The sequence below is a fragment of the Myotis yumanensis genome, unplaced genomic scaffold (assembly GCF_028538775.1).
Source record: "Myotis yumanensis isolate MYYU_CA2020_CCGP unplaced genomic scaffold, mMyoYum1.0.hap1 SCAF_16, whole genome shotgun sequence".
Lineage (NCBI taxonomy): Eukaryota > Metazoa > Chordata > Mammalia > Chiroptera > Vespertilionidae > Myotis > Myotis yumanensis.
Window position 1 is genome coordinate 42,297,012 of NW_027223767.1, and position 19,597 is coordinate 42,316,608.

General features: G+C 41.0%; 1 protein-coding gene across 4 annotated transcripts in view; it reads left to right on the top strand.

Annotated features, from left to right (window-relative positions):
• Positions 1-1,842: 1,842 nt before the first annotated feature.
• Positions 1,843-19,597, top strand: part of SPOP (speckle type BTB/POZ protein) — a 75,575-nt gene continuing 57,820 nt past the window's right edge. For all 4 annotated transcript variants that reach the window (XM_070393006.1, XM_070393008.1, XM_070393004.1 and 1 more), the window contains exon 1: positions 1,843-2,037. The gene's annotated coding sequence lies outside the window, so the exon portion shown is untranslated. The remainder of the gene's footprint in view (positions 2,038-19,597) is intronic.

Consider the following 19,597-nt stretch of genomic DNA (forward strand, 5'->3'; position numbering starts at 1 on the left):
TTAGTAAATTGAAAGAGAAAATGTAGGAACAAAATAATTAAAACCGAAGAGGAAGTGCATATTAAAAAGGAGAAGCTGTTTAAAATTCTTCCACCCAGGGCTTCCAAGGACATCTACAGTCATTTAATCAGATCCACACCAAATCAAAGTCCTTTGTGCAGAGGCCGGTGGTAGCACATCTCAGGCGGGCGGTATGGTCCCCACCGTGGAATGGGAGCCTCATGGCACCCGGCTGCAGATGGGGCCAGGATGCTCATGTCCTTCCAGGTCTCTGGGGACTCAGACCCAGCCTGGACAGCTGCTGGCGGACTCACTGGCACCCAGGCGCCCCCTCCCAGGCCCCAGGCAGAATAAAACCAAACTGTCACGTTAGCCCAAGTGGGGAGTATATTGCCAAGGGCTCCAGTTTCCTCTTCTTGCACCCCTTCCCCACCTCCAGTTCCTCCCTCCAAGGAATGAGTGCAGGCCTCCTTTTCTTTCTTTGCTGCTGTCCTGTGCCATCTCAAGTCAAGGACTGGCCCGTCACTCATCCCGGTTCCGGGCGACCTGTGGGGCCCTGTGAACTGTCACAAGGACTGAAACCCTTGCTGGCTCCGGCCAAAGGGATGAATGTTGGTGATGACTGGAGTGAAATCGAAGGGGACAGTTTCCCGACACCAGCCTGAGGGGTGACAAAGCTCTTTCTGTGTCAGGAGGGCCCGCAGGGTAATGCCACGCCCTTGTCGGACGGAGGATCCCCACCTCTTCACCGGGGTCCCTGCAACTCGGCCGGGCAACCTCGAGGCACCAGGGCCACTGCAACTCGGCCGGGCGAGCTCGAGCCGTCCGGCTGCTGCGTCATGGCTCCTGGAACACGCTGAGCTGCGGGGGGACAGGGGCTGCGTGCGTCCTGGAAAGTGGAGGGCAGCCTGGGGCTGTCAGGGGTTTCTCCCCGAACCCGAACCCCGGGGCTTTGCTCAGAATCCCCGCCGGCCACCTGGGTCCCCCGGCCGCAGGGCTTCCCGAGCCGTCACCCGGGATCCACACGCCATCACCCCGATCCACACGCTCTGCTGACGGTCTCATCTGCGTGTGTGTAAAGGAGCGGTGCCTGCTCTGGGTTGTTTGGCTCCATTCGGTAAGAATAATTTTTAAAGTTTAAAGAATTGTAGCAATGACGACTATCCCATCACTGACGCGACTGTAACCGGGAGATGACTTTTTTTTTTTTTTTCCTTGCAGGACCCAGACACAGACATTTTTCTTTCACAACCGCAGGAGCCATTGATCCCTGGGAGCCAGGACCCGCGGCAGCAGCGTGTCGCCGGGGCAGCTCCTTCAGGGAAGCCACCGACAGGCTCCCCCGCCGCCCCCCAAAGTGGTCCTTCTAAGTTCTTGCTTCCAAATGCTCAATGTGAAGTTACTGACAAGGGTCTCCAGCATTATCATAAAGTCTGGAAAACATTCTGACAGCTGGTTAGGAAAAAATCAGGCAATGCAAGGAAAAGCCATTGGTAATTCATAAATGACTCGCAAATATAAGATGCTGCTGTGAAGTGCGGTTATTGTTACGCGGCCCACCCCGCCCTCCCCTCGGTGCGCCTCCAGCTGGTCCTCGCACCTCGGCGAAGCCCGCGGGGGCCCTGCACGCGACCCCCTTCAGTTCCCGCCTCTTTCTTCTGAGGCCCCGACTTCTCTTCAGATCTCCGGCCCGGAGACCCCCGGGACGCATGCGCGCAGGGGCAAGTAGGCGGAGTCTTGAGGGAGAGGGAGGCGGGACCGGAGAGCCCAGGGAGGGGAGTAGAGTGGAGAGGCCGCGCGGGGTGGGGCTCGGCGGGTGCGCGCTCGCTGCGTTGACGTGCTGACGCCACGACGCCCCGGCCGGTGTGTGTCCGGGTGTGTGTGTGTGTGTGTGTGTGTGTGTGTGAGTGTGTGAGTGTGCGCGTTCCGAGTGTGTGTGTATTTGTGTATCGGCGGTCCCGCAGGTCCCGGATGTTGCGGACAGTATGAGGCGAGCGCAGGGGGACCGGGACCAGCAGCTGTCGCCGCCGCTCTGAGGTGAGTGGGGGGGAGGAGAGTCGAGGGAGAGGGTTGTCCTGTCGGAGTGGGGGGCGCCTCCCTTAAGAGGTGACTGACCCCTACTCCCCCCGCCCCCCCTCCTCCCGCCACACATATACTCTTCTCTGCCCCATATCCCACATCCCGGGTTACGTGGCTTGTAAATGCCAGAGCCTCATCAACCGTTCCTTCTCCCAATTCGAAGCATTCAGGAGACACAAACGCGCCCCCTGCCTTCAGCCCCCCCACATAATTTTCCCAGTCCCATCCCCCTTGCCAAATAGAGAGCTGTCGCCTGCGGCGAGATGGGTGACTGCGCATGCGCGAGCGCGAAGGAGCTCGGGGTGCTTGTTCGCTGCCCTCCGGGCGCATGCGCACCACTGTGTTGCAGGGACCTGCGGGATAAAAGAGCCCCTTGACCACGCGCCCGCCTTCTTCTCAGGCTGCGGGCGAGACTTACTGCCAGATAGCGAGCCTGTTGCTCCTGTCCCAGAGGGAGAATTTACGTGATCCGAGGGGCTTATTGACAAAGCACTGTTTGCATCCGGGGTTGCCTAAGTGACTCACAGGCTACAAACGCTTCCCAGAGCCAACGTGTCCCACGCTGACCCTTCTTTTGAAACTGTGACTACAACTTCTGGTTCTACCATTACTTTTCTTTACTCCCATACTTTACTCCCATGCTGTATCTTTAACGCAGACATCCCCTGAATTTTGGAATAAGGAGGTGCCCAAACCCATTCAATTATTATGGCAGGGGATTTTGGAAGGCTTTCAGAGGAGGACTAAGGGTCATAAAAAGGAAAGCAAGAGGGGGTTTCCTTTTAGCAAAATTCCTAGTTATCTTCACAGAACTAGTTAAGGTGTAGAGAAAGAACACACAATGTAAGGCTTAGAGTAGTCGTTGTAAATCAAGATATCAAGGTTCTCTCCCCTCCAGCCTTCTTATTTGTGTGACCTATTTACCTCTTTCTTTGTAAAAGAAGATCTTCCTTAGCACTTTCGTTTTAGCTGTACATTATTGATGCTCTGCGAAGGTCACATGAAAACAAAAGCAATCTGAAACTACTGGTGGATGGTATCTTACCCAGGGCAGGTTTTAACTTTAAGTAACGTAACAAACAGCAATTTAAAACTAGGAACTTTAAAGTACAGGAATATTTCAGTGATTTAGGCCCTGGGTTTTCAGTTGGCCGATTATCCATGGTCCTTTCATTTCTTCCCGTGTTGCCACTCTTTTGCATACTTTTCTTACCTCTGCCATCAGAACAGGTTTGAGGGAATGATAAACTCTTACTAACTGAAGGTGTGCTGAAAAGCACTGAAATGAATAACTAAATTGTTGGGCACGGGGCTTGAGGGGGGCGGGTGTGTATTTTTTGTGTTTTTCAGTTATCTTTACCAACCATGTCACCTGTGTGAATAATTGGGAATGGGATATATTAGTAAGCCTTCTTTTCTGTTCTTTTTCCTTTGTGTTCTTTCTTTGGTATTCTTTGCTCAAGGCTTTTTCGGCTGCCATTTTTAAATGTAGGACCTTATGTTCTTGGGCTTTAAAGTATACATTGTTTTTTCACTTCCTCATTTAACTCTGGCTTTTGCATGGTTCAGCTGTCTTTTGTGCTGTTTTCTGTTGCCATGTGGTTGCAGTGGAGCCAAGAGATGACACAGAAGAAGCATAGGAATTTGGGGCATATGTTATCCTTGCCCTGGGAAAGAGGTGGAAACTCATCTTTTTTCCCCTTATGTGAATATGAGGAGTGCTAAATTATTGTGACAATTCCCCGCTTGGGGTGCGGGTGGTTGGTGTCCACTTGGTACTTTAGTGACTTCTCCTTTTAGAGCTCTTCATAGTGGTTAGTTTGGTACTTGAAGATGATTAATGCTATATCCAGACTTTGATCAGGTTCTGGGCTAAAACCTTGAAGTGAAACTATTGAGGTAATCACTGTCCATTTCTTTTCTCTGCAGGCCTCTGTCTTTTAGAATGCTTTGTTTTTATGTGGAAACATTTCACCTGGTTCAATTTGAAGCCTCATTTAAAATTGTTATGATACTAAGGCATGATATGCTTTTAGGATTAAGATGAGTATCATTAGATAATTCTTACTGGTGCAGAGCCATGTTTAAAAACATAACTCTTTAAAACGGGTAACATGTACATACTTATAAAACAAAATTTAAAAGGTACACAGAGAGAGTGAAAAATCTCTTTTGTACTATTCTCCTTTCATCCATCTAGTTACCCTCCCCAAAGGAAATTGTTATAACCTGTATCTTATTTACCCTTTCAGAGATAGTCAGTGCTTTTACAAGCGTATACAACTACATATTCTTTGGTGCTTTTGTTAATTGTTGTTTTATGCACATGGTAAGAAACTATAGCCATTATTCTGTACTTTGCGTTTTCATTTAATATATCTTGGCCATCAGTTAATACAGTACATAGAGTACCTCTTTTTGAAAGCTGGAAGGTATTCCATTGTATAGATGTACCATAATTCATCCAGCTGTTTTTATTGGATACTTAGGTTATTTCCAGAGCTTCAATTAATTTCTTACATGTAGATTTTATGTACATGGGTGTCTTGGGTAAATTCATAGTGGGAGTGCTTTCCATAAAGGTTGTATGGATTTATATTCCTGCTAGCAGAGTATGAGTCTGCCTCTTTCCTCATCAACACTGTACTGTCAGAATTTTTTTTTCTAGCCCTGGCATGTGGCTCAGTTGGTTGGAGTGTCATCCTGTACTTGGAAAGGTTGTGGGTTGTGGGTTTGATTCCCTGTCACATACCTAGGTTGTGGGTCCAGCCCCGGTTGGGGTGCCTGCAGGAAGGCAGCCTTTTGATGTTTCTCTCTCCTCTCTCTCCCTCTCTCTCTCAAATCAATAAGCATGTGCTCGGGTGAGGATTTAAAATTATTTGTAAAAATCTATGTGCAGTCTTTTATTTAAGATTTTAAAGTTAATTATGTAGCATGTTAAGCTTCATTACATCCAGGAGTTGTGGATAAATACTGTCTCTGCTTAGCAGATGGGGGTGGTGGTAGAATATATTGTTCAACTGAAGAATAATGTCATGGGAATAAAGTCATATGCCTGGATAACACAGCAAACCCATGACAGTGTTAGGAAGACATGTAAAACCTGTATTCTAGTTTCTTTAACTTTTAGATGCCAGTTTTTCTAGGTGAAGTTCTATAAGCCCTTAAGTGAGGTTTTAAAATCTTTTGATAGCTGTGATTCAAAAACAGTTTATACAAGTGAATTGCCATTCTGTTGAGGAATTGAAATGCTAACTCACTTAAGGTGCTTTACTGAGCACCTATGCAGAATATTGGCACTAGTACTTTTTAAAAGCCTGTTGATTGCAGAATACTTGACTATGAGCTGTGAGGAAATAGAAAAGAATGAAAAGATCTGTTCCTGAAGGAGCTTACAGTCTTGTTGGAAAACTAAATCTACTGAACATATGAAATAATAAGGGAACATTAATATATTGCGTTTTATGCTGAGAGGACTTTGTAAATAAGGGATTAAGGGTTTACGAAGAGTTTTTTTGGGGTGCCTTCCTGGAAGAAGTGCATTTTGAGTCCCTACCCCCTGCCTTTTTACAACTGTTTAAGTGAAAAATTTAAACATACAGAAAAATTGAAAGACTAGTACAGTTATCCCCTAGATTCTACAGATGTTCACATTTTGTTGTATTTGCTTTATATATGTGCATGTATGTTTATATATATACACATTGTTATATTGCAGACATAACACTTTAATACTTTAAATATGTGAGATGCTTCTTAAAATACATTGTTTTACTTAATTGTTCTTACAATACATTGCCAATTGCCACAGTTTAGGCAATTAATGGTAATTTCCTAATACCATCTAATATTCAGTTCATATTCAGATTTTCCTAGTTATCTTGAAGATGAACCTTTTAGTTATTTGTATTATTTTTCCTGCAAACATGCCTTTAGTCTCTTTTAAAATCTAGAACAGTTTATATACAGGGTGTCCCCCCAAAATGTATGCACACTTTAACAGCTGTTAGTTCAGTTTTGAAAATGAAATGTATTTTAATAAACACTGCCTTTATAATTATTCAAAGTGTTTATACATTTTTTTGGGACATCCTATAGAAGCCACATGAGAAGAATTACTTCATAGGTGTTGCTCTGTACTTCATTTTGCATCACAATAAGAGAAACGTATGTTGTAATGTCCCAGTGCAGTGATGGCGAACCTATGACACACGTGTCAGAGGTGACACGTGAACTCATTTTTTTGGTTGATTTTTCTTTGTTAAATGGCATTTAAATATATAAAATAAATATCAAAAATATAAGTGTTTGTTTTACTATGGTTGCAAATATCAAAAAATTTCTATATGTGACACGGCACCAGAGTTAAGTTAGGGTTTTTCAAAATGCTGACATGCCGAGCTCATAAGGTTCACCATCACTGCACTAAAGTAATGATGCTGAGTTTGTTTGATCATTTTTAAAGATGATAAATACCTTGTGTTTCCATTGTAAAGACTTTTTTTTCTTTGTAATTAGCAAGTAATCTGTAGAGTGGTGACACTTTGGCACCATATTATTATATTTCTCCAGCATCTTTTCATCTAATGATGATGATCCTTGCCAGTTATTTCTTTGGTTGTTGCAAAATGGTAATTTTCTAATTCTCATTCCCCCAATATTTTGTAACTTTCCCTCATCAGGAATAGATTATAATTTCTACCAAAAAGTTCAGGTAAATTCTTAATTTTTCCTTTAACATTTTTTTGAGTAAGGAGACGATATAATAATTACCGCTAATGGTGGTGAATTATTTCTTTTTCTTGCTTTTTGTTTTAGTATTATTATAAACTTATGAATTTTAATTTACTCTGTTTTACCAAAAATCACTTTACTTGGATGTTCAAGATGTCCCATATTTGGCCAGTGGGAGCCCTTTAAGCTTGGTTTATGAGCACTTCCTTGCCTTCTAGTACAAGAAGTTCCTGGCTCACTGTATTTTCCTGTCCCAGATGTGGAACCTTTGCCTGTGTGTGTATGTGTGTGTGTATATGTGTGTATGTTTCACATTTTCTTTCCTTTTAATAAATTATGTTGTTCATCTCCCTATGGAGCTTCTGGAACCAAATTCTAAAAAATAGAAATGTCTTTATTTTAATACAATGCACCTAGTGTTTGACTCATTTCAGTGCCACTGGCATTGCTGGATTCTGGATCTTAGACCTCACAGATTCCTTGTCTTGAATACTCTGTGAAAGACAGGTAGTATCTCCAGCAGAAGAGAGTATTGCTTCCTTACACTCCCCCACTCCCCGTAACTCCCCCACCCCCCACTCCCGCCCTTAATATAAGGCTAGCTGTAGAAGAGACTGGGGAATTTCTTCTCTCATGAGTAGCCTTGCGTTTTTTCTGAGATGAAAGGTACACAAAATGAAATTTAGAGATTGAAATTGTGTTTATAAGCTTTCTGAGAGATGTGGAAGTTTGATTGTTATATAAAAACATCTTTGTGTGTGTGCACAAGTATATATTTGTCTTTCCTCTTTTTTCTTTGTTTACGTGCATTTCTCCACACAGTTGGAGTGTTATGTAAGATTATGCTGTAGTAGCATATTTTTTTCATTATTACTAGATTTTCATAATAAAAAAGGAGTGAGACAAATTGTTCTTAATTAGGGTAAATTTTCAGATAGGCCATGAACTATATCTAGCTGTCTTAACTCAGGCTCTGGAACAGTGCTGAATCCTATGGATTTCTATTGTGTACCGTAGACTCAGGAGAAATATTGGTGCATTCTGTGTTTTCTGGAACTCCATCACACTAATAAAGGTTAATACAAATGAAAGATACAGTGGAACTGCATTCTAAAGCTGGTTTAAGGGCTGGACTAATTCCTGCCTTAGCAGAAAATGTTTTATTGGACTCTTATGATGTAGTGGTATTTTGAGTAATCTTATTTGAGTAAACTGATTTCAGATTACTCAAATGACAGTAACAGTATTCTGATATTTATCTGAAGTCCATTTTTCTTTTCACCATCTTGTCATATTTACTTTCAGATTTTATAAGGTTAGTCTCAACCTGGTTTTATAAAACAATACTGGCCCCATATTAAATTCTGACTGTGTATTCAGGGAAGCACACCTGTTTCTGGTGTTTGTTTTCAGGCATGGTGAATCACTCTGAAAGGCTATGCTGACACATTTGCTAAGATCCACTGGTTTCTTTTACTTTTGTTTTCGATAAGCTCACATTATAGGTAAAAATATTCTAGAGTATAGCCTCTTCAGGAATTGCTTAGGTCTTCATTCCTACAGCTATGGTCATGTTTTAATAGAGCAGAAGTTGCCTACCTGCTCTGTGTGGCAAAGCTGGTCATGCCACTTTGAGAGAGCTAGATGCAGACCTCAGAGTGGGGATTAAACATTCAGTCATTAGCCCTTATTTAACATGAGGACCTTTTTTCTTGTCTGTTTCTTTCTAAGAAGCTGTTGTCATAAATCTTCTTGCTGTGGCACCAGCTACATCAAAGAAGGACTTGCAGTACTTTTCTGAAAGCCTCTGAGTCCTTCCATCTGTCTGTCTGATTTATTTATTTGTAAGAGAAAATGTATATGTAATCATTCATCTCCTTAATTTGAGATTTATGTAATTCTTAATTGGTATTTAGAAACAGGTACTACTTACTGTTTCTGTGATTTTGACTACTTTAGTTATGTCATATATGAGTGGAATCATGCAGTATTTGCCCGATTGTATGTGGCTTCTTTCACTTAGCATAATGTCCATGTTGTAGCATGTGTTAGAATCTCCTTCCTCTTTAAAGCTGAATAATATTTCATTGTATGTGTATACCACATTTTGTTTATTCATATGTCAATGGACACTTGGATTGCTTCCACCTTTTGGCTGTTGTGAATAATAAAGGTGTAAACATATCTCTTTGAGACCCTGCTTTCAATTCTTTTGGATATACTAGTATACTCAGAAGTGGAAGTGCTGAATCATATGGTAATTCTCTTTTTAAATTTTTTTGAGGAACTGCCATGCTGTTTAATGTAGTGGCTGCTCTATTTCACATTCCTACCAATAATACACAAGGATTCCAATTTCTTTACATCCTCCCTAACATGTTATTTTCTGTGTTGTTGTTTTTTAATAGTGGTCATCCTAATGGGTGTGTTTTAGTTTGTTTTTTTTTTTAACTTTATTCTTTTAATGAAACTAAACTTTAATCTTTAACAGAGTTAGATTTATTATGTTTCTCTTTTGTAGTGTGTGTGTGTGTGTGTGTGTGTGTGTTTTATCTGAATGAAGGACTCCTCCTCTATACTGAGGTAATAGTTACATACCATATTTTCTTCTAAAAGCTTTAAAGTTTTGCTTTTCACATTTAGGTCTCTATTCTACCTAGAATTTATTTTGATATTTGGTGTGAAATAGGGATCTAATTTTTCCCCCATAAGAATAAGCCTGAAGTCGGAATTTAGTTTTCTTTCCATAAGGATAACCCGCTGCCCCAGCATCATTTATTAAATATTCATGTCTGTCCCTTACCATTTTATGTTTCCACAAAACATGAGTGTTTGTACCTGCATTCTCTACCCTGTACCATGAGTCTGTTTGCATGTCTTAATTATCATAGCTTTGTAATAATTGTTCATATTGGGTAGGACAAGTCCCGCTAACCTTGTTCTTTTTCTGTTTATCAACCTCCCTGAGAAACCCTGTCGGATTGGTATATTTTATTTTATTTTTAAATATATTTTTATTGATTTTTTACAGAGAGGAAGGGAGAGGGATAGAGAGTTAGAAACATCGATGAGAGAGAAACATCGACCAGCTGCCTCCTGCACACCTCCCACTGGGGATGTGCCCGCAACCAAGGTACATGCCCTTGACCGGAATCGAACCTGGGACCCTTCAGTCCACAGGCCGACGCTCTATCCACTGAGCCAAACCGGTTTGGCAGGATTGGTATATTTTAATGAAGCCATATGCTGTCTAAGGTATCGTGATATATAGAATGGCTTTCTTCAATAAAGAAAAGAAATCAAGCCTCCCTTATCTAGCAGCTGATCATTAAATTTGTCTCTTGTGAATGAGCCTATAATTTCCATTTAATTTTTAGGTTTTTTGGGGGAATGATTTTCATTTGAGGGTATCTGATCTTTTAAATGGAGGAAAAGAAACTTATTTAAAATAGCTCATATAAAAGATTTATCAAAAGGAAGTAGCTGTCATAGAACTTAAGGAAAACCTGAACAACCAGACTTCAGCAAGGGCTGGAACAAAAACAATTCCATGGGCTTTAGCAGTCTAGTGTTCCACCATAAATAGATCTCAGTATCCATGAGGCTTAATTCAGATTCCTGAGTGATATCTGATTTGGTCAGTCTAAGGCTTCATTTCCCTTGGGCCAGATATCTTTCCCAGGTTCTACTGTGGTTGAGGACGGGGGAAGGGAGATTTGGTATAAACAGCAATGTTGGAAGTGGCTTGAATAAAAGGAAGATTATTTTAAAGCAGTGGTTCTCAAACTTTTTGATCTCAGGACTCTTTACCAGGTATACTCTGAAAATTACTGAGGACCCCAAAGAACTTTTGTTTGTATAGTGTATATCTGTTGATATTGACCAAATTAGAAAGCAAAATGGGAAAACATTTTTAGAAATATGATTGCTTTAAAAAACACACCTATATCATGTTAACATAAATAATATATTTTTATAAAGTAACTTTAAAAAAATTAGTGAGGCCCTAACTGGTTTGGCTCAGTGGATAGAGCGTCGGCCTGCGGACTGAAGGGTCCCAGGTTCGATTTCCCTCTCCCTTCCTCTCTGTAAAAAATCAATAAAATATATATTTTTAAAAATTAGTGAGAAGAGTGGCATTTTAAAAAACATTTTTGCAAATCTAAATATCCACTTAATAGAAGACAACTAAATTCTCATATCTACTTCTGTATTCAATCTGATATAATAGATTGTTTTGGTTAAAGTATATGAAGAAAATATGACCTTAAAAGATGTAGTTGGGCCCTGGCCGGGTGGCTCTGTTGGTTGGAGCGTCATTCCATACATCAAAGGGTTGTGGGTTGGATTCCTAGTCAGGGCGCATACCTACATTGCGCGTTTGATCCCCAGTAAGGTAGCATATGGGAGGTGATGGATCCATGTTTCTCACATCCATGTTTTCTCTCTTCCCCTCGTCCTCCCTCCCTGTCCCTCCCCTGCTCTCCCATCCTTTCTCTCTTTTAATAAAAATATATCTTTGGGTGAGGATTAAAAAAAAAAAGCCCTGGCCAGTTTTGCTCAATGATTAGAATGTCAGCCTGTGGATGGAAGGGTAGTGGGTTTGATTCCCAGTCAAGGACAGTACCTCAGTTGCAGGTTGGATCCCCAGCCCTGGCCTTCCCTGGCCCCCGGTGTGCATGTGGGAGGCAACCAATCAATGACTCTTTCTCTCTCATCCCCTCCTCCCTCCTGCTCCACTCTGTCTAAAAATCAATGGGAAAAATATCCTTAGGTGAGAGTTAAAAAAAAGAATGAAAGAGGTAGTTGGAAAAAGGAGTATTTTTAGACAATTGTGCATATTCTTCTATGTACTACACCAAATTTTACAGTTGGTAGTTTCTTAAACATTGTAGTGTGGAATCTGAACTAATATTGATGTTACTGTTACATTAAAATCCATTGGTCTGTCTTGCACTTTGAATGGATCTTTTACCTATACATGATTTTATATTATCATGCATTGGTTGTTGGGGAAATACTGGTTCATTGAGTTAAGCAGATCTTTCAAATGACACATTTTATAGTGCCATATTAAAAAACCACATTAGTTAATGTCATCATCCTTCTCATCAGGAAGGTTACTGGAATCTGTCAAGCAGCTACACGATTTCCAAAATTCTAATTCTTGATTAAAAGTTCTGATTTTATCATTGGCAACAAGTACTGTCAGTTTTTTTTGAAGTGACAGACTCGCTTCATTTTCAAGAAAATGTCTGCTACATAGTCATGTCTGAATAACCACAGTTTGTGCTTTGTTCCAAGTAAAAGTAGTGTTCTGTGAAAAAAGCAGTTAGTTCAACTTAAAACTCAGAGTCACAAGTGCTTTTCCTTTAAACAACCATTATACTTGAGTATCCTGTAGAAGTGCTTTTTGCATACTCATTTCATCACACAATTTTTAAAAGACCTGTTGGGGTCCAGCCCCAGCAGGTCCAGGGGTTCCCAAAGGTGTGGACGGAGTTGGCGAAGAAGGAATGACATGGAGACAGCGTTCAGTTGATCAGCATAGCGAGGTTCTTTTTTTATTCTCCTATTACATCTGTATTTATACTATTTGATCCTATAAGCATGCCTCTATAATCACATCATGGTATGTTTTGGGTAAAGTTCTACAGTTCCTTGTTTCTTATCTGACCTTTGCCAAAAATCCTGTCTCTATCTAATTCTGTTGATTTTTAAATATATATATATATTTTTTATTGAATTTTTTACAGAGAGGAAGGGAGAGGAATAGAGAGTTAGAAACATTGATGAGAGAGAAACATCGATCAGCTGCCTCCTGCACACCTCCTATTGGGGATGTGCCCACAACCAAGGTACATGCCCTTGACCGGAATCAAACCTGGGACCCTTCGGTCCGCAGGCTGAGGCTCTATCCCCTGAACAAAACCGGTTAGGGGTAGTTCTGTTGATTTTAATCTTGTCTAGGTTAATCTCTGTGTTCCATTACAAGGGCTATTCCAAGGTCACTGCTCTACTGATAGGCTACAAGGAAGTGACTGAAGGAGATTCTCCTACCCAGTAAAGGTTATGTCCTCCCAGCCTCGCTGCTTGCCTTCCCTGGAACTGCCCTGTGTCGGTGGATCTCCAGGGGTATAGGCTTTAGTGCTTTCCCTGGTGGGCAGACCCCTGGGTATGTGGGCCCAACAAGTCCCAAATTTATTGCCAACAGTCTTAGTCCAAGTTCTTCATAATAGTACATGGTATTTCTGTAACACTAGGGGGATTTACTGATTTATTTTCTTCCTTAGTCCTGTTAATCCCTAACCTGGGGAAACAACCTTTCTCTGGGAGGTGGTCCTGTTTAAAACACATAGCACTAAGAGGGGGAGCAAACATATGCCATATATGCCAGGTCTCTTGAAACATAAGCTGTGCAGATGTTTCTTCCCTGCAGCGACTGTGTCAAGCAGCAAGGGTGGACCGGCTTCCGGCAAATTCCCCCATTTTTATTTTTTAAATGACAGCGCGTGTAAATCAGTGGCCACCTCTCGGATTGGGTTGTTTAAGACTCGGAAGAAGACTTGTTTGTGACTTTGCCAACAGGTCAGTCCGAGGCTTAACCCTATATTGGCTCCCCACAAAGACCCATACTCAAGGTTTTAGAATTATAAAATTAATAATTTTTATTGCTTCATCAGGAACATTCTTAAGTGAAATAGACTTTTTACTTATTTTTTTTGTTAAATATATTTTTATTGATTTCAGAGAGGAGGGGAGAGGGAGAGAGAGAGAGATAGAAACATCAATGATCAGAGAGAATCATTGATCGGCTGCTTCTTGCACGCCCCCTACTGGGGATTGAGCCTGCAACCTGGGCATGCGCCCCGAACTGGAATCGAACCCAGGACCCTTCAGTCCACAGGCAACGCTCTGTCCACTGAGCCAAACCAGCTAGGGCTGAAATTGACTTGTTAAAATCATCGGTAAGTAGTGGTAAAAGACACATGACTTTAGTACAGTTTGATGCCATTACCTTGATTTATGCTAAGGTATCATCAGTTTTACCCATTATTGATTTTATACCACCAGTGGAAATGTCAATATAATGAAAAGGCGAGCAATGTCTTAGTATTATGAAAATAGTTTTGACTTCACCAACTTCTTGAAAGGAACCTCCAACCAGGGATATGCAGACTGCACTTTAGGTACTTCAACCTTATGGTGGGTGTGGGTAGAGAAACAAAGATATGTCAGTTGAGGTATAACAAGTGTTTCATGGTAGAATTCTACTGGGTTAATGGGATGTTACTAAACGTCACTTAACATAATGTATAAATGAATGGGATTTTTAAAAATACCATAAAATGTTGCAGATTTCTTATTGAACAGATATGTTCTTCTAGTAATTATTGTTTTCAGACAGCAGAGTTTAAGGTATTCAGGTTTTCAGCCAGCTATTCTTTCAAGTATGTGATAATCTGAGGGTAACCATTTTAATATAGCTTATGAAATTTATGTCATCATAGTAGCACATGGCAGCTTGACATTTTTTTTAAGCAGTTAAAATCTGAGCTCCAAAAATTGCATTTGGAAAGATTTTGCCTTTTCAGAAAAGGCATAGGAGGGCAGGCCATTCCAGCTTTGTATCTTTTAGTCATTATAGAGAACCCTCCTTCCTAATTTAAATATGTTTATGACAGAGATGGGAGTAATGACGTTATCTGACTTCATTTCAACAAAAATCTCTGAAGTGACTATAAAGAAAAGATTTTGTGAAAGGTGGGAAGGGATATGTTCTGAAAAGAGTAGGGGGTTGAAACCAGTATTATATATTTTGGTGTTTAGAAGAGGAAGAGATAATTCAGTTGGGGGAGTTGGGGTAGGGATCAGGGCTGTCTTTGTGAAGGTTGCATTTGAGCTGCGTTTTGAAGGATAGGTATTTTGAAAGCTGGAATTTTAATTGGCAGAGACGGGAAGGGAATTCAGGCAGAAGGAATGTCCTGAACAAAAATGTGGAGGTGGGGAAATGCAGTGTTTGTTAGTATTGGGTGTGCACCAGAAATAATGAACAGGGTAGAATAGCTGAAGCAAAAAGACATATGGGATAATGGGAAATAAGGCAAGAAAGTAAATTGGCGCAGAACATGTAAGGTTTTCTACCAAAATAAGTGATGGAGAGACTTTGAAAGTTTTTGGTTGAAAAAAATAACATGATCAGATGTGCTTTCAGAAAATGTGTTGGACCTCATTCATTTATTAATTCATTCATTGACTACTTTTAAAAAAGAATATTTTTATTGATTTCAGAAAGGAAGGGAGAGGGAAAGAGAGAGAGAAACATCAATGATAAGAGAGAATCATTGACCGGCTGCCTCCTGCACACCCCCTACTGGAATTGGGCCTGCAACCCAGGCATGTGCCCTGGATTGGAATCGAACCCAGGACCCTTTAGTCCTCAGGCCTGTGCTCTATCCACTGAGCCAGACTAGCTAGGGCCATTGATTACTTTTTAAAATAGTTACTCTGTGAGACGTAATCATAAGGAATGGTGTATACATATAATGGTGAACCAAACCAAATATCCTTATTCTCATAGAATTTACAGGCTAGGAAAGGAGCTTCAACAAATAAACATAATTACAAATTACTGTAAATGTTATGAAGGAAAGGAATAAGTTAGTATTAGGGGAATAATAGGGAAATTAAATTTAGTTGGGGGAATCTGAGAAGGCCTTGCTGTGGAGTTAAATATTAATTATCTGCCTCATGTCAGATGCTATTCTGGGTGCTAGGGATATAGTTAAGGATCAAAACATAAAAATACCTGCTCTCATGAAGTGTATAAACAAAATAAATAAAGTATATGGTACATTAAAAAGTGGTAAGTCCCAAGAGAAAAATAAAGCTGGAGAGAGAGATACGGAATGTTGGGATGGTGATGGGGTTGCAGTTTTAGATAAAATGGCCAGGGACCATCTCACTAAATCACTGTAATATTTGAGTAAATATCTATAGGAGGTGAAGGAGTGAATTAGAACTCCATACAGAGGGTATAGCAAGGGCAAAAGCCAAGAGGAATGTCGGTATGTGTCTTGCAAGTTCAAGAGACCAGGAGGAGGGCCAGGTTGGCTGGAGAAAGTGGTAGAAATTAGGTTAGAGAGGTTAGTGGGAGTCCAGAACCTGTAGAGCAGTGGTTCTCACCCTTAACTGCATGTTAAAATCACCTGGGGAGCTTTTAAAATTTTTGATGCCTAGGCCGCTGTTCCTTAAATAAGAATCTGTGCAGCCCTAGCTGGTTTGGCTCAGTGGATAGAGTGTCAGCCTGCTGAAGGGTCCCAGGTTCGATTCTGGTCAGGGGCACATACCGGAGTTGCAGACTCAATCCCCAGTGGCAGGAGGCAGCGTGTCAATGATTCTCTTGCATCATTGAGGTTTCTTTGTCTCTCCCCCTCTCCCTTCCTCTCTAAAATCAATACAGATATATTTAAAAGAAAAAAAAAAGAATCGGTGCAGGTGGGATTCAGTGGCATAGGCGATGGAGAGAAGTAGATGGATTTGAGAAGTGTGTTAAAGAAATAATTCATTTAATTATAGATTGAATGTGGGAGTTGAGGGAGAAGAAGGTGTCAAGGATGATTCCCAGGTTTCTGGCTCAAGCAATTGGATGGGTAGAGGTGCCACTTACTAAGATAGGAGTGGGGATAGAGGAATAGGAGGAGTAGGTGTGGGATTTGGAGGGAAGATCGGAAATTAGGAGTTCAATTTTAGACATGTTAAATTTCAGATGTGAATGAAGCTAAGTATAAATATGTTAAATATGATATGAGTGGAGCTTGAAGTCAGAGCTTGAGTTAATAAATTTATATGTTACCTGCTTATTGGTGGTCTTAAAAGTAACTAAATGACATCATATAGGGTAAATTTGATGGGAAATGACTGGTTAGCCTATTCCAGTAATTTAAACATGAATTGGTGATAGTGTGAACAAGGATAGTGGCAAGGGGACTAAAATAGAAAAGGGTAGGTTGGAGATTTGAGGACCTGTGGAGCCCATATCTAGTGGCAGTGGACATTAGGAAGTAATGAAAGTTAGCTTTGTGATATCAAGTCTGAATGAATTATCAGTCTATTAGCAGATATAAAATAGGCAGGAGGAACTGGTTTTGGAAAAAAGATAACGTTAGACTTTGCATGTATTGACACTTAGGAGAGGCTGGCTAGCAGGCAGGAATTTGAATCTATTGCACTGGGTTTTGGAAGAGCAGATGAGGTTTGAAACATAGATTTAGGTTTCATTTATATAAAATTTATTAATCATGGGAATGACAAATTTATGAAAATAACAACATCCAAAATCTTTATCATGACCTGTTAGATCCTCTGAAATATATATGATCCTTGCCTGTTCTTGTACAGTGTTTTCTTTGTTCACCATGTAAAGCTGCACTGGCTTTCCTTCTGTTCTTCCAGTATACCCAACTAGGTCCTCTTTCTGGGCTTTTGCACTTGATGTTTTTTCATCTTGACTCTTCCCTTCCTCTTGGTAGAAGGAATAGGAGTTCAGGGGGAAAAATTCAGAAGTTGATATCTGTAAAGTAGAGAAAATCCCAAGAGATCCTTGCTAAGGTATGAGTGTGGATGAGTAACTGAAGTGGAATGTCTATGGGAGCATTGAAGTTGAAATCCTGTCAACACAAAGACACACAGTGCCTTAGTGTTAGACTTTGCATGTATTGACACTTAGTTTACCCCAGTACTCAAATCAAACAGTGGTTGTCCTGTATACCTTGGTGGCCTGATGATGTGGAGGTGGTGGTGATGGTGGTGGTGATGATGGTTGACCTTTGAAATATAACTTGTCTTGATGATTTGACTTATTGCCATCTGTCACCTCTTATGGAAACCTATTCTATATAGACTAGAGACCCGGTGCACAACATTCGTGCACTTGGGGGTTGGGGGGTCCCTCAGCCTGGCTTGCACCCTTTTGCAGTCCGGGAGCCCTTGAGGGATGTTTGACTGATGGCTTAAGCCTGCTCCCTGCAAGGGAGCCGTCAGTCAGACATCTTAGCGCTGCCGCGGAGGCGGGCTGCTGCACTTGCCAGCCATCAGCCCAGCTTCTGGCTGAGCAGTGCTCCCCCTGTGGGAGCACATTGACCACCAGGGGACAGCTCCTGCATTGAGCATCTGCCCCCTGGTGGTCAGTGCGCATCATAGTGACCGGTCGTTCCACTGTTCGGTTGATTTACATATTACCCTTTTATTATATAGGATGAGAAACTTCCTTCAGTGAAAGTTATTGGTCAGTTATTTGAGAAACTTCTTCCTTGAAGAAACAGCATGAAAACAGCAGGGAAGTTAATTGCATGTATACTTGGATACTTCATTAGGGACTACTGCTCTTCATGAGCTAGTGTGTCACTTTTTTTTTTTTTTTAAATATATTTCTTTATTGATTTCAGAGAGGAAGGGAGAAGGAGAAAGAGATAGAAACATCAATGATGAGAGAGAATCATTGATCGGCTGCCTTCTGCACACCCCCTACTGGGGATCGAGCCCGCAACCCAGGCATGTGCCCTTGGCCAGAATCGAACCTGGGACCCATCAGTCCACAGGCTGACGCTCTATCCACTGAGCCAAACCGGCTAGGGCTAGTGTGTCACTTCTTAAGTGGTGGTGATAATAGCAAATGTGAGTAATGCACAATACACACAAATTCTTTTTTTAAAAATGTATTTTATTGCTTTTTCACAGAGAGGAAGGGATAGAGATAGAGAGTTAGAAACATCGATGAGAGAGAAACATCTATCAGCTGCCTCCTGCACACTCCCCACTGGGTATGTGCCCACAACCAAGGTACATGCCCTTGACTGGAATCGAACCTGGGACCCTTGAGTCTGCAGGCCGATGCTCTATCCACTGAGCCAAACCAGTCAGGGCTACACACAAATTCTTAAAAAGAATTTCAAAATCTACACCTTTTTTTCAGAATAACAGATTGTTTTTATTCTGTAATGAAAAAATAGAAGAAAATAAAGAAAAAAGTTCTTATAATAAAAACCTAATAGGCAAATTGAGTGAATGGCGGAACGACCGGTGGAACGACTGGTTGCTATGACACACACTGACCACCAGGGGCAGACGCTCAACGCAGGAGCTGCCCCCAGCCTGCAGGTTCCAGGCCGGCCAAGGGACCCAACAGATCAGCCCAGATCACTGGCCAGGCCTAGGGACCCTATCCTTGCACGAATTTCATGCATCGGGCCTCTAGTTAAAATATAAAAATCTTTCATGTTACTAAAAAATAATATTTTAAAGTAACTATGTAGAATTCTGTTGTATAGATGCATCATATTTTATTTGGCCAGTTCTCTACTAATGAACTTCCTTTTTCTCCAGTTTTGCATATAAATTATGCTTTGAAGAACATCCTTATAAATAAGTTATTATATACTGATCAGGAATTTCTTTGTTAAAGGGTATGCAATGTTCTATGTTTTCCCAACTTTAAGTATTTTTATAGTTAAAAGGCAGTTTAAATAGCATTAAAGGACATTTTAATAAAGGGAAAAATAAATTTTATTCTTCTATCAGCTATTTTGTTTTGATTTTTAAGTACCTATTCCTAGGTCTCATTAGACCTACCAAAAGAAAATTTGGGGGATAGACAAAGACATATACACTGGGCATCCTATGTTAATTATCAGGTAAGGTATTCTAAGTAACATTTACTAACTGCCAAGAAAGTAACAATAAGTACTATAGGAATTCAGAGTGAACTGGGGTGATTAGGAAAAGC